At 42.4% G+C, this 25,147-nt stretch overlaps 1 protein-coding gene across 2 annotated transcripts in view; it reads right to left on the reverse strand.

Annotated features, from left to right (window-relative positions):
* Window positions 1-21,213, reverse strand: part of STYK1 (serine/threonine/tyrosine kinase 1) — a 44,647-nt gene extending 23,434 nt beyond the window's left edge. The window contains exon 1 of one of the 2 annotated variants that reach the window (XM_019834514.3): window positions 21,102-21,213. The gene's annotated coding sequence lies outside the window, so the exon portion shown is untranslated. Of the gene's footprint in view, window positions 1-20,884; window positions 21,057-21,101 lie in introns of those variants that run through there. The other variant, XM_003988414.6, reaches the window with a different exon arrangement.
* Between the last annotated feature and the right edge of the window lie 3,934 nt (window positions 21,214-25,147).

The raw sequence follows: 25,147 nt of genomic DNA on the forward strand, positions 1-25,147 counted from the left end.
TGCATAATCGCCTCTTTTCTATCTGCGTCTCCTTTCTCCTACCCATTGGACACGCCAGAGGAGACGCCTCCCTGGGGCTTCTCTCAAACACTTCGCCGCTGCTGTGGTCAGTCACAGTGCATTTCCAAAGGTCCCCCTTTCTGCTATTCATTCTGCTAGACTTTTCATTCAGGGGCAGTGGGGGGCTTCTGGAACTTGAGAAGTCTTAGCAGTTTCCCCTGTAAGCGAGGCGCTCCACCCTGTTCTACCACTCTTCCCGCCCATCCTAGCACATTGCCCTCTGGCAGACGGGAGAGCCACACTGAAAAAGGACAGAAGGCAGGCACTCTGCGAAAGATGGCGGGAACACACAAACGTGCACACGCGCGCACACACACGTACACACGCTGTCTCATACTCTGACAAATGAGTCCCGGACCCCGGCAGGCAGAGAGACAATGGACAGGGGATGTCACAAGCAGGAAATGTGTGAAGTGCTGTGTCACACAGGGCGGGTCCCTGTAAAGATCCTGCACAGAGAAGGTAATCCCAGGTACACAACCACAAACGCCTGACGAGATGAAAACGATGCCCCCCGGGAACCTCATTCTGCGCAGCAAGGAGCAAACAGCGGAGTCCCTCCTTAAGAGTGGCTCCGTGTGCCTCAGAGCTGAGCAGTCTGGAAGCTGGGAAAGATGGAATCAGCACTGAGCTGGTGTTATGATAACAGAGGTGCCAGTTCCGGTTTGATAGGTGATCCATCAAGCGTCCAGAGGCACGACACCTGACTTTGCCATGCCTTCCCTTCCTAGTTCAGGGAGCGGGACACCTGTTTCTCTCCTGAGGGCAGTGAAGAACCACAGACAGCCGCAAGGAATGAGTCACGCCAGAAAAGGGGGCAGGGCAATGAGCAAGTCCCCTCAACCAGTGAGACGACCTTGGCTCTCAAATTCTGAAGGTCCTGCAGACATGCCTCTTTCTACCCATATCCCAGCAGCCCCAGAAGCTCACTAGCTTCCTTCCTATCCCTGCCCTGCCTGTACTTTTCCTCCGGGGAAGTGGCAAGAGAAGGAGATTTGGAGTCAGACTTCTATTTGGATCTCAGGTCCAACATTCTTCCAGACTGTGTATAAGTCATTCTAACCTTCTGAGCCTCCGTTTGGCCATCTGTCAGCGGAGACAATGATGTCTCTCTCCCGAGACTGTGGAAAGCTCTCCAGGATAATTTACGTAGAATACCTAGCATAGTGCTGGGCCCATTACTGACAATCAATATAAAGTAGTGCTTCCCTTCCTCCCCCTTCCCTTCTTCACCTGTCTCCCAGGTTGGGAGGTAGTCACATAGCTGTACCAATCAGGTAAGCGTATATACCTCCAGATAACAAAACAAAACCCCTGTTGTCAAGATATTTATCATATTGGTAGATCTAACTCCACGTAGTCCTGTGTGCGAAGAGGAAGTTAATCATAAAGGAACGTGGGTGTTAAAACTTCATACGGCAACTATGTACGATTGGACAGTCTAAGTATTACACCTGCTAAGAGGTCTCTGAATTTGACAATCATGTTGAGGACGGGAGATTTAAACAAGACGGATCAAGAGCACAATGCTGTAAACTAAGGTATAAAACAGATAGAATGCTACATGGTGGTATATTATTAATTAGTTAATTAATTCACCTTCTGTCCCTAACTGTCTCAACGCCTTCTAGCTGCTTCCATTGACACCACCTATCTGCTGGCTACATTTTTACCCAGTCTTGGGTAAAATTCCTGAACTAATCTGGATGGAGGCAGTAAGGAGATCAATAGTCTCGGCTCCTTCTCCCTATCCTTCTTGCCGCCCTCCTTAGTTTGAGAAGACAGGTCGCTCATTTCTCATAAGGTTGTCCAGGTACTCATGCTGAGTACCCAAGTACTCTCAAGTCTGGAGTCCTATCCTGAAAGTCTCACAAGTGGATAGGCCCTCACTGTCCTCTCTGTCTAAATCAATCCTCTTTCATGAGATAAGAACTGCACAATATAGTCTGGTTACTGACGTCCTACTACAAATGGGAAGCCACCCCCCTCCTGATAGATACCCTGATGGCCTTGCACCTGAATAATGGCCATCACCCCGTCCATACTCTGCTTCACACCCACCCACGTGCCCCTGGACCTCTTGCCCCTGCTGTTCTGCTCGCCACACTATAAACCCAAGTTGCTTACTCTCACCTACATGTGAATGTATCACCGAACTGTCGACCTTTACCTAGAATTTACCTCCAAAACCTAGTTAGTTTATCTCAAATCACTCTCTCAGAGAAGTGGCCCAATGGATAGAGGCAGAACGGAGATCACTCATGGTCCTAGAAAGAATAAGCAGTAGCGGAGCTAGAGAGGGGGGTAGTTCAGAGAATAAACAGAAAATGAGGATGGGGAGAAAGTTTAGGTAGTTTTTCTAAGATGTGTAAGTAAGTTGAGAAGTTCAATAAGGACTTGTTACAGTTGTTGTTGTTTTTGGTTTTGGTTTTGGTTTTTTTTTTTTGGAAACTTAGGGCTCCAGCAAGATGAGGATAAGAACTAGTGATATCCCAACATGCATTAATCTCTCATTCCAAAAACAAAACAAGATTTGAGGCAAGAAGCATATTCTAGGCCTGAATATGTTACAAAGCCTAACACACACACTAACCTACACAGCGACACTCAAAAATAGAGAGTAAGCTTAATAGAGCACATAAACATCCCAGAAATAAATGACATATTTAGGGATTTAATATAAAGAAGTCAGCATGAAACAGAACAAGTAGATTCTCAAACCTGGCTACACACTAGCCTCTTGTAGGGAGCTTTCTAAAAAATGCCCATGTGGGGTTCACTCCCTACCTTAGAAGAAATTATGATGTTTATGTATCCCATAAGTATGATTTCACTTATCAGCACTGAAAAAAGCGACTGCTTCCCAGGAGACACTAAATTACAGCCAGGTTGCGAACTGTTGAGACTGATTGTCATTATGTGGATTATGCATCATATGCATATTATGGTTACTCGCTTGGCAATAATAATTTAGATCCTTGCTTCATTCCTGTGCAAAAATAAATTTTAGTTGGACAAATGATTATATGTTTTAAGAAACAAAAACTAACATTGTACGTTATATGGGATTGGTGAGGACTAAGTAAGATTAAAAGAAAAGATTCCTGTACAAATCAAAACCACAATAACATACCAACTCACACCAGTCAGAATGGCTAAAATTAACAGCTCAGACAACAACAGATGTTGGCGAGGATGTGAAGAAACGGGAACCCTTTTGCACTGCTGGTGGGAATGCAAACTGGTTCAGCCACTCTGGAAGACAGTATGGAGTTTCTTCAAAAAATTAAAAATAGAACTACCCTACGACCCAGCAATTGCACTACTAGGTATCTACCCAAGGGATACAGGTATGCTGTTTTGAAGTGACACATGCACCCCCATGTTTATAGCAACACTATCAACAATAGCCAAAATATGGAAAGAGCCCAAGTGTCCACTGACAGATGAATGGATAAAGAAGATGTGGTATATATATGCAATGGAGTATTACTCGGCAATCAAAAAGAATGAAATCTTGCCATTTGCAACTCCGTGGATGGAACTAGAGGGTATTATGCTAAGCGGAATTACAGAAAGACAAATATCATATGACTTCACTTATATGTGGAATTTAAGATACAAAACAGATGAACATAGAGAAAGGGAAGCAAACATAATGTAAAAAGAAGGAGGGGGCAAAACATACGAGACTCTTAAATATCTTAAATATAGAGAGCAAACTGAGGGTTGTTGGAGGGGTTGTGGATGGGAGAATGGCTAAATGAGCAAGGGGCCCATCCCATTGCTGGGATGAGCACTGGGTGTTACACGTAGGGGATGAATCACTGGAATCTACTCCTGAAATGATTACTGCATTAAATGCTAAGTAACTTAGATGTAAATTTAAAAATAAAAATAAATAATAAATAACAAAAGAGATACAAATGCATAAGGTAAATAAACAAATAACAAGTAAATAAATAAATAGAAGAATCCTTCCAACAGAAAAAGTAAAACCACAAAGAAAGGATCAATGCATAAAAACAGAAATTCTATATAACTTAGTAACTATAGTAAGAAAATTAATAAGATGACAATAAATAAATGGTCATGAAAAGTGAAAAACATGGGGCACCTGGGTAGCTCAGTCGGTTAAGCGTCTGACTCTTGATTTTGGCTCAGCTTATGATCCCGATCATGGGATCGAGCTCTGTGTCAACCTCCACACTGAGTGTGAAGCCTGCTTAGGATTCTCTCTCTCTCTTCCTCTGCCCCCCTTCCCTGTTCACACAGGCTCTCTCTCTCTTTATCTCTCTCTCAAAAAAAAATTAAAATTAAAATTAAAAAATTAAAATTAAAAATTAAAAAAAAACAGTGAAATCAAAAGAAAACCAATACATCAAATAAAAGTGTTTAACAAATATGGGAGAAGGGTGATGTTAAGATTAAAGATGTTCAGTTTAACTAGTAATTATATAATATACATTCAAGTAAAACCAAGATGTGAAATTTTTGTATTTCCATTTAAGAAAAAAAAGAGAATTCTGATGTTCTGAAGAACCCTATTTTAAAAAGCCCACTCTTACACATTAACAGGGAATCTAAATTTCTACATTATGGAAACGAATTTGGCAATGTAAGAAAAGAGTCTGAATGACGTTCATAATTTTGACCCAGTAATTTCTCTCCTAAGACTCAATTATAAAAGGATTTTTTAAGAGATACTATTTTTAAGTAATCTCTACACCCAACATGGGGCTCAAACTCACAACCCTGAGACCAAGAGTTGCAGGCTCCACTGACTGAGCCAACCAGGCACCCCATAAAAGGATTTTTTTAATGGAAGATGTTTCTGAACATGCAAAAAAAAATTATCATTTCATTTAATAATTATAATAATTGATTGTTATTATTATTTATTAATAATAATTATTAATAAATAATGATTATTATTTTAAATTACTATTATAATTATACAATTATGCAAATTGTATTAAAATTAAAAGTAGAAATAAAATTAAATTTTTTTTTTAATTTTTTTTTTCAACGTTTATTTATTTTTGGGACAGAGAGAGACAGAGCATGAACGGGGGAGGAGCAGAGAGAGAGGGAGACACAGAATCGGAAACAGGCTCCAGGCTCCGAGCCATCAGCCCAGAGCCCGACGCGGGGCTCGAACTCACGGACCGCGAGATCGTGACCTGGCTGAAGTCGGACGCTTAACCGACTGCGCCACCCAGGCGCCCCAATAAAATTAAATTTTTATGAAGAGGTGTGTAATGGGTAATTTTATGTGTCAACTTGGCTAGGCCATGGTACCCAGATAATTGATCAAACGTTATTCTAGATATTTCTGTGAAGGCATTTTTAAAATGAGATTAACAATTAAGTCAGGGAACTTTGAAGAAAGCACATTACCCTCCATAATGTGCGTATGGCTCATCTAATCAGTTGAAGGTCTTAATAGAAAAGGACTGACCTCCCCAGAAGAGGAAATTATGGCAGCACACTGCCTTTGGACTTAAACTGCATCACTTCACTGGGTCTCCAGCCTGCTGGTCTACCTTGAAGACTTTGGACTTCCCAACTATCCACAGATTCTTAATTTTTGTTAATGTTTATTTATTTATTTTGAAAGAGAGAGAACAAACAGTGGAGGGGCAGAGAGAGAGAGAGAATCCCAAGCAGACCCTGCACTGCCAGTGCAGTGGCCAACACAGGGCTCAGTCTCACAAACCGTGAGATCATGACCTGAGCCAAAATCAAGAGTCGGATGCTTAGCCAACTGAGCCATCCAGGCTCAGATCTATTCTTCAAACTAGATCTCAATAGATGATACATAGATACATATAGGCATACATACATACATATACATACATACATAGACACACAAACATCCTGTTGGCTCTATTTCTCTGGAAAACTCTAATGCAAAGAGGGCTGCCAAATTTTTATACAGCTATACAATAGAATAAATATATCAATTTTACGTTCATGAAAGTTTTTAATAAAGGGGTTTTTCTTATGTTCATAGGTAAAGTGATATAAGTAGATTTAAAATTCATCAGGATCTAGTTTAATACAGTTCTAAATTGGCAGCCATATCTTAACATTATCTCTGCTTCTCTCTCCCTTTCTGTCTTTATCATTTGGAGCAGGTTTTATCACATCTCTGGGTTTTAATTCCTGATCCATAAAGTAATGGATCATAATCCTTGAACTGCCTAATCAGACATTCTGGCAAGACAAATAAGATAAAACATAGGACAAGACTTTAAAGTCTTAGAATAAAAGAAATTGATGGAATTCAGAAATCCAAGGTCGTATTATCATGTTCTCCCTCTCCCCTGCCCCCACAGGTCCACTGCCCTCTTTTCTGATGTACCTTGCTTCCCACCATTAAAGCATTTCCATAGTAAATGATTTGGAGATCTGTTAAGCTGGTGTTAAGGCTTTGGTATTTCAGAGAATTTCAAGCCAGTTCTACTTACTTATTGCTCTATCATTTGCTAATCATACTCTTTCTCCTCTCATATATCAACACCAGTGATTTTGAGGAAGCCAGAGATTAATGCAGATATGAGATGCACTTTGGACAAAACCCTGTGATCAAATGAACTTTAAATAACACTATTTCTACACTAGCATGGACTCCAGTATAAGGAGGCCCCAGCACTGATCTTCACGTTGGCCTCAGCTGCCTTCTGCCCTGGAATTGGTTATATTTTCCTCACCTAGATTATTTCTCAATGGAAAGTTCTAGGAGAAATGTAGAATGAAAAGAAAGAATCCTCTCCTAATACAGGCAAAGGAGACGTGAGATCTCAGTTATGACACTGGGTTAGCACCATCTTGTGTGTGACCTTAAGCAAGCTAATTAACATGTCTTGGTCTGAGGTTTGTATGTATAACACCATGAAATATATAGAGTAAAAATACAAGGCATTATAATTATTTATTTAGAATCCAAGAAAGGAAAACGATGACAAAACCAAGGATATACAACATATACTCACATAAAGAAGAGAATTCAGAAGTGTAAAACCAGAGGAAAGGTCAACAACAGAGTTTTCTCTATTTTTTTTTAAGTAAGAAATGTGACACGTTTCTATCATTCCCTCAAAATGGCTGTGTAATATAGTCCTTCTTTGCTGTATGCTGACAGAAAGAGTGAGATCTAAAGAAAAGTCATGAATGGGAAGCGCATCTTACAAAGATGCAGAAAGCAGTTTAAAACAAAGGGATGTGGTCAAAAAGAATGAAATCTTGCCATTTGCAATAACGTGGATGGAGCTAGATGTATTATGCTAAGCGAAATAAATCAGAGAAAGACAAATACCATATGATTTCATTCATATGTAGAGTTTAGGAAACAAAACAGATGAACACATGGGAGGAGGAAAGAGAGAGAGAGAGAGAGACACGATAAGAGACTCTTAAAGATAGGGAACAAACTGAGGGTCAATGGAGGGAGGTGGGAGGGGGATGGGCTAGATGGGTGATGGGTATTAGGGAGGGCTCTTGTTATGATGAACACTGGGTGTTGTATTTAAGTGATGAATCACTGAATTTTACTCCTGAAACCAATATTGCAAATATGTTAACTAACTACAATTAAATAAAACTTTGATTAATTAATTAATTAATTAATTTAAAAAACAAAGGAATGTGAATCTTGCTAGAAACACCTGCCACTGTCCTAGCTTCTTGATCTGTCCTGGGAATAAAAATGTGGCAGTGACATGAACTTTAAAGATTTGTTTGATCTTTTTTTGTTGTTGTTAAATGGTTATTTACTTATTTTGAGAGAGAGAGAGTGCATGAGCAGGAGAGGGACAGAGAGAGACAGAGAGAGAATCCCAGGCAGGCTCCATGCTTTCTGCACAGAGCCCAATGTGGGGCTTGAACTCACAAACCATGAGCTCATGACCTGAGCCGAAATCAAGAGTCAGATACTTAACTGACTGAGCCACCCAAGTGCCCCTGTCTGATCTCATTTTGAATTGAAAGATGAAGCAAGGTCCCAGTAGAGACAGGACGAGAGAACAAAATCTTAAGTTTATCGTCTGAAACCAGAGGAAAACCCTCAACATTTCTGTCTAATATTTATTTAAACTGAGCAACAAACAATTTATCCAATACTTTTCATCATCCCTTGCTCTGGTGCCCTCCTCTATGTGTCTCTCCTAACATAGTTTTGGATCTTTTCCAGGGCCAGGAAAGGTTAAATATAGATATGGTATCTTGGATCCATATTATCTCTTCCTCCTTTTCCACTGCACCCAGTGTCTTTCCGTGAGTCAGCCTGGAGCAGAGTTCAGACAATAAACCAATGAAGCAATCTGCTTTGGACCCTGCCCTGCTCTGCCGCTCTGTAACCGTCACTTACATGCAGCACAGCTTCCTTCATACTGGTTTTTGCCTCCCATTACAGCCTAGTAGGCATATAGTTACAATGGCACCAATGACCTCTGGGTCACAGAGACGTAAAGTAACTTGCTCTGGACCACTCAGCTAGTAACAGGGATTTGGAACTCCCAAGTTGTATGGCTTTGGAATCTATTTTCTGACATTATATCATCTTCCTAGCAGATTCTTGAAAACCTTTTTTTTCTTTTCTTTTCTTTTCTTTTCTTTTCTTTTCTTTCCTTTTTCTTTTCTTTTTTTTTTTCAAAATTAGAATTACCTTCAATATTGCTTTCTTTTTGACTGAGATATAATTCACATACCGGAGAACTCACCCTTTTAAAACATCTGTTTTCACGTTTATTTAATTTTTGAGAGACAAAGAGAGACAGAGTGTGAGCAGGGGAGGGGCAGGGAGAGGGGGAGTCACAGAATCCAAAGCAGGCTCCAAGCTCTGAGCTGCCAGCACAGAGCCCGATGTGGGGTTCCAACTCACAAACCGTGAGATCGTGACCTGAGCTGAAGTCCGACACTTAACCTACTGAGCCACCCAGGGGCCCCAAGAAATCGCCCTTTTTAAAGTGTATTATCAGTGGTTTTTATAGTCACAAAATCGTACAACCATCACTGCTATCTAATTTTAGAATATTTTCATCATCCCCTCCAAGAAATCTGTACCAATAGTAGTCACTCCCCAATGCCCACTCTCCCCAGTGCCTGGCAATCACCTATTTTCTGTCTCTGGATTTACCTATTTTGAACATTTCATACAAATTGAATCATACAATCTGTAGCTTTGTGTCTGGTTTCTTTCACTTAGCATGCATTTAAGATCACCCATTGTATTAATCAGAGTTCTCTAGAGAAACTGAAAGAATAAGATATAAAGATGTAGATATAGGGGCGCCTGGGTGGCGCAGTCGGTTAAGCGTCCGACTTCAGCCAGGTCACGATCTCGCGGTCCGTGAGTTTGAGCCCCGCATCAGGCTCTGGGCTGATGGCTCGGAGCCTGGAGCCTGTTTCCGATTCTGTGTCTCCCTCTCTCTCTGCCCCTCCCCCGTTCATGCTCTGTCTCTCTCTGTCCCAAAAATAAAATAAACGTTGAAAAAAAAATTAAAAAAAAAAAGATGTAGATATATAGACAAATATATAGGAGGACATTTATTATGGGAATTAGCTCATGAGATTACGGAGGCCGAGAAGTCCCCCAACCTGCTGTCTGCAAGCTGGGAAATCAGGAAAGCTGGTGGTACAATTCAGTGTGCGGCTGAAGGCCTGAGAGTGGGGGACCATGGGTGTAAGTCCTAGAGCCCAAGGGCCGGAGAACCAGGAGTTCCGATGGTGGAGGGCAGGAGAAGATGGGTGTCCCATCTCAAGGGAGAGAAAATTCACCCTTCCTCCATCTTTTTGCTTTCCTCAAGCCCTCAGCAGGTTGGATGATGTCCACCCACACTGGCGAGGGCAGATCTTCTTTACTCAGTCCACTGATTGAAATGCTAATCTTTTCCAGAAACATCCTCACAGAGACACCCAGAAATCGTGTTTCCTCATCATCTGGGCATTCCTCAGCCCAGTCAAACTGACACATAAAATTAACCATCCTGGGGCACCTGGCTGGCTCAGTCAGTTAAGCATCCAGCTTCGGCTCAGGTCATGATCTCACAGCTCATGAGTTCAGGCCCCGAATCAGCTCTGTGCTGACAGCTCGGAGCCTGGAGCCTGCTTCGGATTCTGTGTGTGTGTCTCTCTCTCTGCCCCTCCCCTGCTTGCTCTCTCTCTCTCTCTCTCTCTCTCAAAAATAAATAAAAACATTACAATTTTTTTTAAAAAAATTAACCATCCCATCCATGTTGTAGCATAAATCAGTACTTCATTCATTTTTATGGCTGAATAATGATTTTAGATCTTACATTTAGATCTTTGACCTATTTTGAGTTAATTTCTGCAAATGTTGTGAAGTAGGCAATCAATTTCATTCTTTTGCATGTTAATATCCAGTGTGTCTGCACAATGAATTGTGTTGGCACTGTATAGAAAGTCAAATGGCCAGGGCGGCTGGGTGGCTCAGTCGGTTGAGCGTCCGACTTTGGCTCTGGTCATGATCTCATGGTTCATGAGTTCGGGCCCCGCATTGGGCTCTGTGCTGACAGCTCAGGGCCTGGAACTGCTTTGGATTCTGTGTCTCCCTCTCTCTCTTCCCGTCCCCCACACACACTGTGTCTCTCTCTGCCTCTCAAAAATAAAGAAAAATAATTAAAAAAAATTTTTTTAATAAAAAAGAAAATCAAATGGCCATAGGTATGAGTTTATTTCAGGACCCTCAATTCTGTTCCATTGGTCTATATGTCTATCTTTATGCCAATAGTACACAGTCTTAATTATTTAGTTTTAAAACTTAGTGAGTTTTTAGGGGCACCTGGGTGGCTCAGTCAGTTAAGCATCTGACTAGGGCTCAAGTCGTGATCACACGGTTTGTGAACTCGAGCCCCGCGTGGGGCTCTGTGCTGACAGCTCGGAGCCTGGAGCTTGTTTGGGATTCTGTGTCTCCCTCTCTCTCTGCCCCCCCCCCCCCGTTCATGCTCTGTCTCTCAAAAGTAAATAAACATTAAAAATTAAAAAAAAAAAAACTTAGTGAGTTTTTAAATCATTAGACATGACTCCTCTATCTTTGATCTCTTTTTGACTGTTTTGGATATTTTAAGGCACTTATGTTACGATGTGCATTTTAGAATCAGCTTGGCCATTTCTGTAAAAAAAAAAATTGGGGTAGAGATTACATTGACTGTACAGATCAATTGAGAGGGTATACCATCTTAACGATATTAAGTCTTCTTAGATCCTCTTTAATTTTTTCAATGATATTTTGTAGTTTTCAGTGTGCAAGTCTCATTTGTTGTTGATGATGACATACAGTTCCATGGCCTCTAAAGGTTAAACCGGAATTTGTGTATGATTCGGCAATGTCACAGAATGCTCTGTCTCTGAGAAGGTCCATTCTAGAACAGGTTGGACAATACATGCCTGCTAGAGGCTGGCCAGACATGCTATTTACACATGGTACCATAGCTTACTAAAAGGCCACTTCTGATCCTTCTCATGTTTGGATAAAGACACACACTATAGAGCACATTTTGTAGTTCTTAGCATCAGCACCCAGTTTATTTTCTTTGACGGGCCCAAGTTCATCTGATTCCTCACATTGCCATGAATTTGGTAGGACTCTGGTACCCAGAGTCACATCTCTAAATTCCTATCCATAAATGCTTCTGCACATCAAACCTATGGAGAACACTGTTCCCTGGGCACCCAAAATATTATCGATTGAGCTTAAATGAGAGGTGCAAAGGAGCAGTCCCTAATACCACCATTAAATCCCGTAACTCACATGTAAAACTATAAGGACCTCCATCTAGCACAGAGAGTTCTAGCCCAGCGTTCAACTCCTTTTGGTGAGTGACTTATCTCACATAGTTTTTGAATACCTATAAACCCACAACCTGCAACCTTGCTGATACTTATCAAATCTTTATTGCCCATCTGTTTGTAGATAACGTAAGCTCATACTTTGGTTTTGAAGTCAGCTTTCCTCCATTCCGTGGTCAGTGCTAACTCAGTGAATTAAAAAAAATCAATTTCAATATCAGCCCAAGGAGAGCAGACTTGGAAAGATAAATGTGATGTCCTGAAAAAGTGATGCTTTACAGATAGTTATAAAGTCACATTTGGCTTATTAATATTTCTTTTTTCCCAATCCTATAGAATTGGTATATTTCTCAAAGTTATCTATCTATCGATATATATATATATATATAGATCTATCGATATATATCGATCTATATATATATAGATATATATAGATGTACATGTATTTATTTTTGAGAAACAGTGAGACAAAACGTGAACGGGGGAGGGGCAGAGAGAGTAGGAGACACAGAATCTGAAGCAGGCTCCAGGCTCTGAGCAAGCGGTCAGCACAGAGCCTGATGCGGGGCTCGAACCCACAAACTGTGAGATCATGACCTGAGCCGAAGTCGGACACTCAACCGACTGAGCCACCCAGGCGCCCCGATGTTTATTTATTTTTGACAGAGGGAGAGACAGAGCGTGAGCAGGGGAGGGGCAGAGAGAGAGGGAGACACAGAATCTGAAGCGGGCTCCAGGCTCCGAGCTGTCAGCACAGAGCCAGACGTGGGGCTCAAACCCACAGACCGCGAGATCATGACCTGAGCTGAATTCAGACGCTTAACCAAGTGAGTTAAGTGCCAGGTGCCCCATCTTCATTTTTATAATAGAAAACCAGTTCAGAATAATCCATGGCTACCTTAGCAACTCCATTATGTGGAAACTAAGGTCTGAGTGAAAAGGGGACTCGCCTAGGGTCAGAAGATAAATCAGAGACCTAATCGGATATGAAACCCCTTCATCATGAATCCATTATTAACTCATCCTAAGAGTGGAATGTGGGTGAGGACAAAGACAAGGAGTGAAATCAAGGTCACTTGGTGGTAGCAGAGATGCCTGGGCTTCAAGAAGGGATGAAGATACAACAATTTCGACTCTCAATATCAAAAAGCCATTTTTTTAATGTTTTTATTTATTTTTGAGACCGAGAGAGACAGAGCATGAGCAGGGGAAGGGCAGAGAGAGGAGGAGACACAGAATCTGAAGCAGGCTCCAGGCTCCAAGTTGTCAGCACAGAGCCCGACGCGGGGCTCGAACTCACGGGGTGTGAGATCATGACCTGAGCTGCAGTTGGACGCTTAACCCACTGAGCCACCCAGGCGCCCCCCAAAAGCCATTCTATTCCCCTGCTGCAAATTAAGTAACCACTGCTGTTTCCTCTGGGCCATACTCGCTGCTACAGAAACAATGAAAACAGCAACCCTGCCTTCCATTGCTTATTCTGCCTGACAAGCACACTCTGAAATGCAACACGTGCTCCACCAATGCCACAGAATCCTAAACAACCGGAAGAGCCCTTTGAACTCAACAACAAAAAAAAAACCCTCACCTCCATAACTTATGGATGAGCAAACTCAGGCACAGATTGAGATATCTTCCAACAGCCAGGTAACACTCAGGCTAAGACTACTCTTACGTGTCTTGAATCTCCACCTAGTGCTCCTTCCCTACAATTTTCCACCCTTCATAAGGCTGGCTGGATATTTGATCCCCCTTTTTTCCAGTTGGGGTTTGGAGGGATGAGGGTAAGGAAAAAGATCCCAGTTTGTACAGTTCATAATGTGCGTACGCTTTCATAGTTTCTTCTGCCTGCCAGGTCTTTGGGCTCTTTATGTGTCTGGATGAGCCTCTCTGGAAATCTCTACCCCATGCATGCCCCAGGTTGAAGACTCGAAACTTCACATTCTGGCTGTGTTTTTAACTGTTGGCACTTCTGGGCTTTATGAATATTTTAGGGGATACTCTCCTTCTTTCTTCTTCCTCTGCCAGAATTCATTTTGACTCACACTTAATGATCAGCCCCCAGCAACGCTAAAGGAATCGGGCATGGAGACCTACGAGGAAGGACCACAAGGTAGGACGCAGGACAGCTTCAGACCAGACTGGCTGGATTTGCGGAATCTGATTATGAATCTGATGGAAAACAAGGTAATGGAGGTAAATATTTGGCATTCTCTTGCGCCTCCTCCTCCTTCCTTGAACCAGAAGCAAGCCTGTCACTTCTACTACTCAGATAAATCAAGTCCTTTCCTGCTTCTTTAGTCTCTAACTGGCCAGAAGGAGCACTAGATTGAGGCCTGGACTGAGCACTTAGGCAAGCCAGCCCCATCTGACGTAAGAGGGACTTTGGAGAAGTTGACCCAAAGGACACAAACTGGGGGTGGCTTGGATAGAGAGGTCTGTCAGAAAAGAAGAGCTATGGATCAATTTCTCCAAACTCCAAATTATCATCTTTGGCAGATGTTTTTCAACATTGAGTTGATAGCATAATATGAATAGAAAATAAATGGTGTCTCCTAGAGTTGTTCAACACAAAACTCTGCATTTACCCAACAATACAGTGCATCTGGCTAAATCACTCAAAACTGATGAGACAATGGGGCACCTGGGTGGCTCAGTCGGTTGAGCGTCTGGCTTCAGCTGGGGTCATGATCTCACGGTCTGTGAGTTCGAGCCCTGCATTGGGCTCTGTGCTGACAGCTTGGAGCCTGGAGCCTGCTTCAGATTCTGTGTCTCCTCCTCTCTCTGCCCCTCTCCTGCTCATGCTCTGTCTGTCTCTCTCTCTCTGTGTCAAAAATAAACACTAAAAAAACAAAAAAAAAAAAACTGATGAGACACAAGCTAATAATTTGGAAGATTTCTCTAGAAAGCTAATTGGCTTAAAATACGAGTATTATTTGTGTATTATTGTGTATTTTGTGTAATTGTGTATTTTGTATAAATGTAATTGTGTACTGTGTATTTTGTGTAAATGTGTATTATTGAAATTTACCTATGGCCACAATGTACAGTTTGAAACATACTTTTTTTTCTTACCCTACAGCATCTGCTACAATTTGTTCTTAGTAGATTTCTGACAGAGCCTAGAATTATATACATGTCATAATTCTAATTTAGATCAGTATTCTGGAAATAGCACCATATATCTATCTATTTTGTTACCTGCCAACATTGAAAACCACTGCTCTACAAATATATACCGATGGGGCAGTTTACTATGGCTGAGGCTATAACAGAAGGAAAATTAAAACAGGTTTCCTTTCGCATTTATAATTCTTGCCAGTAATTTAGTTCATAAAAATCTTAAAAGTGCAGGTTTGAAACATGCAATCACTGTCTTCAAGTTGATTTGATCATGGCCATTTTTGAGAATTAGCTGTATTGACTTGATGGTTGGCTGAGTTGTGGGTGGCGACAATTCTTAGAAGTCGGGCCACAACAGGGACTGGTGAGGGTTAAAGGAGGCATGAGCCTAGGGAGATCCTTCTGTTCCCTGAAAACTCACCCTTAGGAAATGGCATTCACAACATGAGGCGGCAGGAATCTGCACCGCCCCATTCAGCTGGCCTTGTAGACAGGAGAAAAGTAGTGAAGGCCACCTGAGCTGAACGGGTAAGAGTACCTTCAGGAAAGGAGGCTGAAGTCAAGGGATGGATAGAAACCCCTGCACCCCATCCCCAGTTTCCTTTCTGGCCCAGAGGTGACCATCTCCCCAGCTGAATTCGAACCTGCCCCCTCATTATTATTCGGCTTCGGAAACTCAGAGAAATTGTGAGAAATTCAAAAATAAAAGACTCATTTTGTTTTAAGCCTGGAAGAATCCCCGGAGGTTTCCCAGTCTACCTCAACCCTTCATTTGTTAAGAGAGGAAATAATAACAATAGTAATAACGAAATAATAATAATAACGAAGGACACTGAAGGAAGTCCCTTGTTCTTTGCTCGCAAAAAGGGTGCAAGCACTTGAACCAGGTTTCAGGTCCCTGGACTCAGGACAGGACTCATTCCGGTCTACGCTGATGTCTGTGCAAGCACTTTTGTTTTGTTTTGTTTTGTTTTGTTTTGTTTTGTTTTGTTTTGGTATGTGTGCGCTCACTCCCTTCTACGTTCATTTTTCCCAGTTAGAAACCATGTCCAAGAGGTGATATGCTAATATAGAGCATTGAATACCCAACCAGCTGACTCAGTGCTTCATTGTCTTGCTTATTATTATCTGCTTCTTCCCAAACAGTTGGTAGTTTCCCTGAGGGCATGGCAATTTCCTTCCTTAGGTCCTTCGTTAGTACAGCCCAGACGTAGGCACAGAGCAGCAGCCACATCTAAAGCCAGGGATGTGGTGGGGAATTGAGACTGGGGGGAAGGACGAGAAGGAAGTGAGAGGGACACCTTCACGACAACAAGAATTTAAGGACCCCAGCTCCTTTCTGCATTGCTATGTCCCTTCTGCCTAAAGCAGCCCACATGTCAAAATTCATACGGCTGTTCGATAAATACACAGCTGAATTCACCTATAAAAATAACATTGGATCTGAAAGAAATTATTTTGAAGTTCATTTATTTATTTATTTTGAGAGGCAGAGAGACAGAGCAGGGGATGGGGCAGAGAAAAAGGCAGAGAGAGAATCCCAAGCAGGCTCTGCACCGTGAGCGCGGAGCCCAGGGAGGGGCTTGAACCCACGAACTGTGAGATCATAGCCTGAGCTGAAACCAAGAGTCGGACGCTTAACCGCCTGGAGCCACCCACGCGCCCCTAGAAAGACATTTTTATACAAAAATAACTTATGCAAATTAATTGGGTATAAAGAATTAAGCTGTAATGCTAAAAGTACAAGGGATGGGGAGTCGTTTTTAATAGTATTCGATAGGAAATATCATGCTTCCCAGGTTTCTGCTCAATGGGAACACATTTTTAGCTCTATCACTAGACAGGATGCTGGTTTTCTCTTACAAAAGGGATATAAAGTTCCTTGCTACACATAGCAAGCAAAACACTGATCCCTCAGAGTGAAAACAGGACAATAAACCCAATAAAGAAAACCCAGTTATTCAAAGCTCAGTGTGGCTGTCAGTGGCCCCTCCAACACATCTAAGTCCAAATCTCCAGAACTATGAATATATTCGTTTCTTTTTTTTAATTTTTTAATGCTTATTTATTTTTGAGAGAGAGACAAAGAGTGAGTGGGGGAAGGGCAGAGCGAGATAGGGAGACACCGAATCCAAAACAGGCTCCAGGCTCTGAGCTGTCAGCACGGAGCCTGATGTGGGGCTCAAACTCGGGAACGGCAAGATCATGACCTGAGCCAAAGTCGGATGCTTAACCAACTGAGCCACCCAGGTGCCCCGAATATGTTAGTTTTTAATAGTGTTAAAATAGCAAAAGGAAATGAAGATTGCAGGTGGAATTAACCCACTGACCTTAAAATGAGATTATTCTAGATTAGCCCGTGAGTCTGATGTAATCATAAAGACCCTGAATATGGAAGAAAAGGGCACAGGTGTCACTGCCGGCAAATGAACCGTGAGAAACACTTGACGTGGCTTTGAAGATAGAGGAAGAGAGTCCTGAGCCAAGGAAGGCAAGCAGTCTCTAGAAGCTGAAAAAAAGGCAAGCAAAGGGATTCTCTCCTAGAGGCTCCAGAAGGCATGCAAACCCCTTTTGGACTTCTGACTTCCAGAACTGGAAGAGAAAAACCTGTGTTGGTTTAAGCCACCAAATGTGGGATGATTTGTTCCCGCAGCAATAGGAAACTAACACCCTCAGTTTAAAACAGAGCTGTAGTGGGGCGCCTGGGTGGCTTGGTCGGTTAAGCGTCAGACTTCGGCTCAGGTCATGATCTCATGGTCCGTGAGTTCGAGCCCCACGTCGGGCTCTGTGCTGGCAGCTTGGAGCCTGGAGCCTGGAGCCTGTTTCGGATTCTGTGTCTCCCTCTCTCTCTGCCCCTCCCCTGTTCATGCTCTGTCTCTCTCTGTCTCAAAAATAAATAAACATTAAAAAAAATAAAATAAAACAGAGCCGTAGAATCACAAAACTCTCTGTGCAACACTCAACTCACTCTGAGTATGTACATAATGAAAGAACAAGGAACTGTTACAGATTCAAGTGTGCCACCCCAAAGTTCATACACTGAAGTCCTAGCTTCCGGTACCGCAGATCGTGACCTTACTTGGAAATAGTCTTTAACAAAGGGAATAGAGACAGAAAAGGAGGTCATTAAAGTGGGCGCTAATCCAATATGACCAATGTCCTTTAAAAAGGGGGAAATTTGGAGACATCTGGGTGGCTCGGTTGAGCGTTGGTCTCTTGGTTTTGGCTCAGGTCATGATCTCACGGTTTGTGGGTTCAAGCCCTGCCTCGGGCTCTCCACTAACAGCACAGAGCCTGCTTGGGATTGTCTCTCTCCCTCTCTTTGTCTCAAAAGGTGGCTCGGAACCTTCTTGGGACTCTCTTTCTCCCTCTCTCTGCCCCTCCCCCACTTGCAATTATGCACACGTGCTCTCAAAATAAACATTATAAATACATAAATAAATAAAAAGAAAGAAATTTGGGGCGCCTGGGTGGCGCAGTCGGTTAAGCGTCCGACTTCAGCCAGGTCACGATCTCGCGGTCCGTGAGTTCGAGCCCCGCGTCAGGCTCTAGGCTGATGGCTCAGAGCCTGGAGCCTGTTTCTGATTCTGTGTCTCCCTCTCTCTCTGCCCCCCCCCCCCCCGTTCATGCTCTGTCTCTCTCTGTCCCAAAAATAAAATAAAAACGTTGAAAAAAAATTTTAAAAAAAAAAAGAAAGAAATTTGAAGACAGACTCATATGCAGGGAGAATGCCATACCAACATAAAGACAGCCATCTACAAGCCAAAGCAAAGGGTCTGGAATAGATCCTTCCCTCCCAGCGCTCAGAGAGAAGCAACATGGCTGTTGATTTTAGACTTTCAGCCTCCAGAACTGTGAGACAATACATTTCTGTTGCTTAAGCCACTCGATTTGTGGCCCTTTGTTAGAGCAGCCCTAGCAAGCTAATAGTGATGAAGGCACTAAAGAGTGTATGATTTTCACGGAAGCAACACAGGCGTGTGGTCCTAAAGCATTTTGTTTTATTGTGCTTCACAGGTATTGCAGGTTGTTTTGTTTTGTTACAAATGGCAAGTTTGTAGCAACTTTGCATTTTTTTTTTCAAGAACACTTGCTCATTTCGTGTCTCTGGGTCACATTTTGGCTAATTCTCACAATATTTCAAACTTTTTTATTATTGTATTCGTTATAGTGGTCTGCCATCAGCGATTATGACTCTCTGAAAGCTCAGATGACAGCCTTTTTTAGAAAAAAAAAGTATTTGGGGGGCGCCTGGGTGGCTCACTCAGTTAAGCGTCCAACTTCAGCTCAGGTCGTGATTTCGCGGTTTGTTAAGTTCGAGCCCCGCGTCAGATTCTGTGCTGACAGCTCAGAGCCTGGAGCCTGCTTCAGATTCTGTGTCTCCCTCTCTCTCTGCCCCTCTCCTGCTCACACTCTGTCTCTGTCTCTCAAAAATAAATCAACATTTTTAAAGAAAGAGAAAGAAAGAAAGAAAGAAAGAAAGAAAGAAAGAAAGAAAGAAAAGAAAGAAAGAAAGAATTTTTAATTAAGGTATACACATGGCTTTTGTAGACATATCACACACTTAACGGGCTACAGTACAGACTAAACATAACTTTTGTTTGCACTGGAAAACCAAAAATTTCATCTGACTCACTTCATTCCAATATTAATTCCACTTTAATGCAGTGGTCTGAAGGCAAACCCACAATATCTCCAAAGTATGCCCGTAGAGTTGACCCTTGAACAACACAGGGTTTAGCGACACCGATCCCCTGTGCAGCAGAAAACAGGGGTAAAACTTCTGACTCCCCCAAACTTAACTACTAATAGCCTACAGTCGACCTTACCAATAACATACATAGCAACACTGTATGCATATGATATTTTGCATATCACACGTATTATACACTGGATTCTTAGAATGAAGTCAGCTAAAGAAAAGAAAGCACCATTAAGAAAATCGTAAGGAAGAGAAAACACATTTACAGTACTGTACTGTACTTATTGAAAAAATCCAGGCATACGTGGACCCACCTAACTCAAACCCGGGATGTTCAAGGATCAATGGTATCTCCCCATGTCTCACTGAAAGACCCAGATGGCCCCTCGCTGAGTGTTAGGAGTACTGAGGAGGGTCAATCAGGTCGAAGTCGCCATTTCCAGGTGCATTTCACTGTGTGTGTGTGAGCTGCACATTACAGGAGCTCTGGTGCTTGATTCCCACAACCACTGATGGTTCTCGCTAAGTAGCAGGAAGAAAGCTTGGTCTGAAATGTCTGAGAAACTCAGATGGCATGGGGATTCCTAACAGAAAGATGCCACAGTCACAAAAACCAAAGGGTCGCCTGGGTGGCTCAGTCAGTTAAGCGAGGGACTTCAGCTCAGATCACAATCTCACAGTTGGTGAGCCCCGCGTTGGGCGCTGTGCTGACAGCTCGGAGCCTGGAGCCTGCTTGCGATTCTGTGTCTCCTCCTTTCTCTACCCCTTCCCTGCTCGTGCTCTGTGTCTTTCTGTCTCTCAATAATAAATAAATGTTAAAAAAATCTTTTTTCAAAAAAGAAATGAAAGGGAAAAAGGAGACAAATGGGGATGACATTGCCAGGTAGGTAGAAGGGAAAGAGACACAGAAAAAGAGAAGACAAATTCAGAAGAAAGCAAAAATCCGGTCAACACGGAACAGCATGTCACATCGTACAATCATAAAAACATAAAAGTCAAAATCCACAAGATGTTCCTTCCAAAGAAATACAGGTTCGTTCACCTGGTGATCATTGCCCGTTCAGATAAAATTCGAACCGCCTCTCACAACCTTCCCACTCTTGGCCTTCTCCCCCCTTTCCCTCCCAAACGCCCAAGCTATCCACCTCCCACCCCCCCCCCCCCTACCCATGAACCCCAGTTCACTACCGTGTCCCTCCTCCGGCCACTCTGCTCTCAGATGGAACCGGCCCAGCCAGGGGGGTAGAAAATGATCGGTTTGGATGTGACAAGGTGTGCCAGCCTCAAGGAAATGCTTTTCAGTCCCTCCTTCCCACTGTGGGGCGTGGCCGCCCGCAAAGGATGGAGTTGGGGCGGGCTCCCCACAAGGGGAAGTCTGCGGGCAACTGAGGTTTCCGGGACTCACCGCGCACCAGCCAGCAGGAAACCTCTGCCGAAGCTGTAAAAGCTACACTTGCTGCTGTTCTGCTTACTGTGTTCCTCCTCTAGAGATCGCTACATGGTCCGTTGTGAAGGAGACGGCAGGCCAGGTAAAAAAAAAAAAAAAAAAAAAAAAAAAAAAAGTCATGATAAAGCGCAACAGCGCCACCTCATGTCCGACCTCATCGCAGCAGCCTTCGTCGGTGCTCGCAAGAGTCCGGATTCGAGGACAATTTGAGCTTGATGAGTCCTCTCCTGGGATAATCTCCACCTCAAGCCTTTGCTGGGAAATCGCGAAGGAATAAGTGGAAACAAAACTGTCATTAGTAGGTAATCGGTCATTAGCACATACTGTCTAAATACATTCTGGGCTCTCTTCTAGGGATGTAGCATAAACAGTAGTAGTTCTATTACCTGCCCACGTGGCATTTATAATCACAGGAAACACTGAAGAAAATACACAGCTGAAGTAATTCCAAATTGGATACTAACACTTAATACAAGTTCTGGTAAAGAAACGCGGGTCACAGATAACTGAAGTAGGGGACCAGTTTGTTGAGGACCGATAGCATATCAAACAGAAAGGGGTACGTGAACAGAAAGAAGGTAGGGGCAATGTAATATGGGTACAATAAATTTACACACTGAGGTTCTTCAGTTCTCTAGAGGCTTCTCTACTGCAGGTGAGCTCTCTGAGGGGCGCCTGGGTGGCTCAGTCGGTTGGGTGTCCGACTTTGGCTCAGGTCATGATCTCACCGTCTGTGGGTTCGAGCCCCGGGTCGGGCTCTGTGCGGACAGCTCAGAGCCTTGGAGCCTGCTTCAGATTCTGTGTCTCCCTCTCTCTCTGCCCCTCTCCTTATCACATTCTCTCACTCTCTCTTGCTCTCTCTCTCTCTCTCTCTCTCTCTCATAAATCAATAAACATTAAAAAAAGAAAAAGAAAGAAAATATATTTGAGGGGCACCTTGGTAGCTCAGTAGATTAAGCATCAGACTCTTGATTTTGGCTCAGGTCATGATCTCATGGTTCCTGAGTTCTAGCTGTTGAGCTCTGTGCTGACTGCAGATCCTGCTTGGGATTCTCTGTCTCCCTCTCTCTCTGGCCCTTCCTTGCTCATGCTGTCTCTGTCTCAAAAGAAAGAAAAAGAAAGAAAGAAAGAAGATACACTTGAAAGTACTCAAAAATCAAAAGCACTATATAAATATTAACTAATATTATCTGAAAGTATTAATAACAATCTAGATTTTTATTAACCTCTACTTGTGCAAGCTCTGATGGGTTGTACATTTGTTGTTGTTGTTGTTGTTTTAAATTTTATGTTATTTCAGTCCCCTTCATGCAAAACATTAAAAATAATCCTGAATCAAATCTCCAACTTACACTTTTCTGGCTGTTTTATTGAGACATGGTCAACTACAAGTTGATTAAAAAAAAAATGAGGGGTGCTTGGGTGGCTCAGTCAGTTAAGCATCTGACTTTGACTCAGATCATGATCCTGTGGTTCATGAGTTCAAGTCCCACACCAGGTGAACACAAGCCTTGCTTCAAGGAAAAAATACATGAGCCCCGCTTCAGGTGAGCTCCGCCTCTCTCTCTCTCTCTCTCTCTCTCTCTCTCTCTCTCTCTCTCTCTCTCCCTGCCCCTAGCTCACTTGTGCCCTTTAAATAAATAAATAAATAAATAAATAAATAAATAAATAAATAAATATTTAAAAATTTCTACATACCTCAAGAGCCCCGTGGCTGGCTCAGTCAGTATAATGTGCGACTCTTGATCTTGGAGTTGTGAGTTCAAGCTCTATGTGGGGTGTATAGCCTACTTAAAAAAAAAAATATATATATATATATATATACACACATACATATATATACAGTGAGGTATATATATATATATCATATGCATATACATGTATATACATATATCAGTGAGGTACATAGAAATATATATATATGTTTATAAATATTTATATATTGAGCTCTGTGCTGACTGCATATATATTTATAATATATATATATATATATATATTTCTATGTACCTCACTGATAACAGTAAAAGAACAGGGTTTTAAAATGTGCCATTAAATAATTCTCTAAAGATTGACCCCAATTAGCTGATAACACTCTCTGGATATGATTTTCCAAAAAGCTACCGGTCTCTCTAAGAAGCTTCAAATTTAGAGTACCAAATCCACTTAACTGCGCAAATTTTAAGCTGGGAAACGCTGCGTTGAGGCTTATCACTCTTTCTACCCCATTCCAGCTCAACAGATGGCACCAAGGACAGTCCTACCTATACATCTCTATCATTCCTCTTTCCCCTTTTCCACTGTCTGAGTTCACCCCCTCTTCTCTTGCCTGAATCTCTGTAAGTCTTCTAACGAGTCTCCATCCCTCAGCCTCACCACCCTCTCATCTTTCATATTGCTGCCAGAATGATTTCTCCAACAAGCAAGTTTTGCCATGGAACACCTCTTCCCATCTGGAGTCTTGACACTATTGAAGAACGAAATCTCTTACTGATTACACATCTCCATAAACACCTTCTTTCTTCCTCAGCCTCAATATCCTTCAGTCATACTGTTCACATTCCCTTTCCCTACCATAAGAAAAAATAAATGAGAAGTACTACGTCCTCTGACCCCACAATCATTTGCACACTCTGGTCCCTACGCCTGCACTGCCCTTCCTCTCCTAACGTTTCTAACAATTCTTCCTGGTTCTTTAGGATTCAGCTCACCTCTGAGAAGTGTTCCCAACCTTCACTTCGAATCCTCTCCTACACAGACTGTCCTTCTCCATCTTCTTAGCACCCAGAGTGCCTCTCATTGGTAGAAGTTTCTTTATTTCTTCTATTAGGCTATATTCTCCCTGAGAGCAGACACCACAATTTATCACTATATCTAGACCCTAGAAAAATATCTGGCACAGGTTTATCTCATAGGGGAAGCAGATCAGAAGAAGTAATGGTCTTAAACTCAAGTCTCAACGTACTTTGAGATTCATCATCTTCTTCGATCCCTAGAACAGCTTTATGGGGCAGAGAACATGGATACTGTGAAGAACACGTATTTCTTTTTTTTTTTTTTTTTTTTTTTTAGTTTATTTATTTATTTCGAGAGACAGAGAGAGCATGAGTCAGGGAGGAGCAGAGAGAGAGAGAGAATCCCAAGCAGGCTCTGCACTGTCAGCACGAATTCCAATTTGGGGCTCGAACCCATGAACGGTGAGATCATGACCTGAGCCAAAGTCGGACACATACCTGACTGAGCCACTCAGGTGCCTCGGAACGTGTATTTCTTTACTGTAGAGTAATTGAGACTCGGTAATCGTGGCTCCTCCATGGTTACAGAAAGTCAGCTTCCGAGTCAGGATCTGAACCAAGATCTCTTTCCAAGTTAAATGCTTTATTAAGTACATACTTGTACTTAAATACCTGAAAATTAATAATAAAACTCAAATTTAGGGGCACCTGGGTGGCTCAGTCAAGCGTCTGACTTTTGCTCAGGTCATGATCTCACCATTCATGGGTTTGAGCCCCACTTTGGGCTCTGTGCTGACAGCTCAGAACCTGAAGCCTGCTTCGGATTCTGTGTCTCCCTCACTCTCTGCCCCTCCCCACTCGCACTCTGTCTCCCTCAAAAATAAAATAAACATTAAAAAACTCAACTTTAAAATATATATAAATATCTAAAGTATCTAAGAAGTGATTAAGAAATGCATTGAGATTAGGAAACCCAAATCCTGTTAAGGACTCATTTATGTTATACCAATGCAGTGGTCTAAGTAGAGTAGAGAAAAAGAAAAACCAACGAGTGAAATTTGTCAAGTGCGTTCAGCATCACCTAAGGGAAAATATGCCTTGATCAGATGATGTGAACATGTTGTTACTGTTACATCATGCAAGATCCACAGTACCTCTCTGACTGCACCTCCCCGGCTTCCTACTTTCAAAAACTCTAAACATGTTCCCAGACCAGTGTCCTTGCCATTTACTGCTTCTAGAACGTTCCAGATTTTTGCACAGCTGATCACC

Source organism: Felis catus, chromosome B4 (genome assembly GCF_018350175.1).
Source record: "Felis catus isolate Fca126 chromosome B4, F.catus_Fca126_mat1.0, whole genome shotgun sequence".
In the NCBI taxonomy this organism is placed as follows: Eukaryota; Metazoa; Chordata; class Mammalia; order Carnivora; family Felidae; genus Felis; species Felis catus.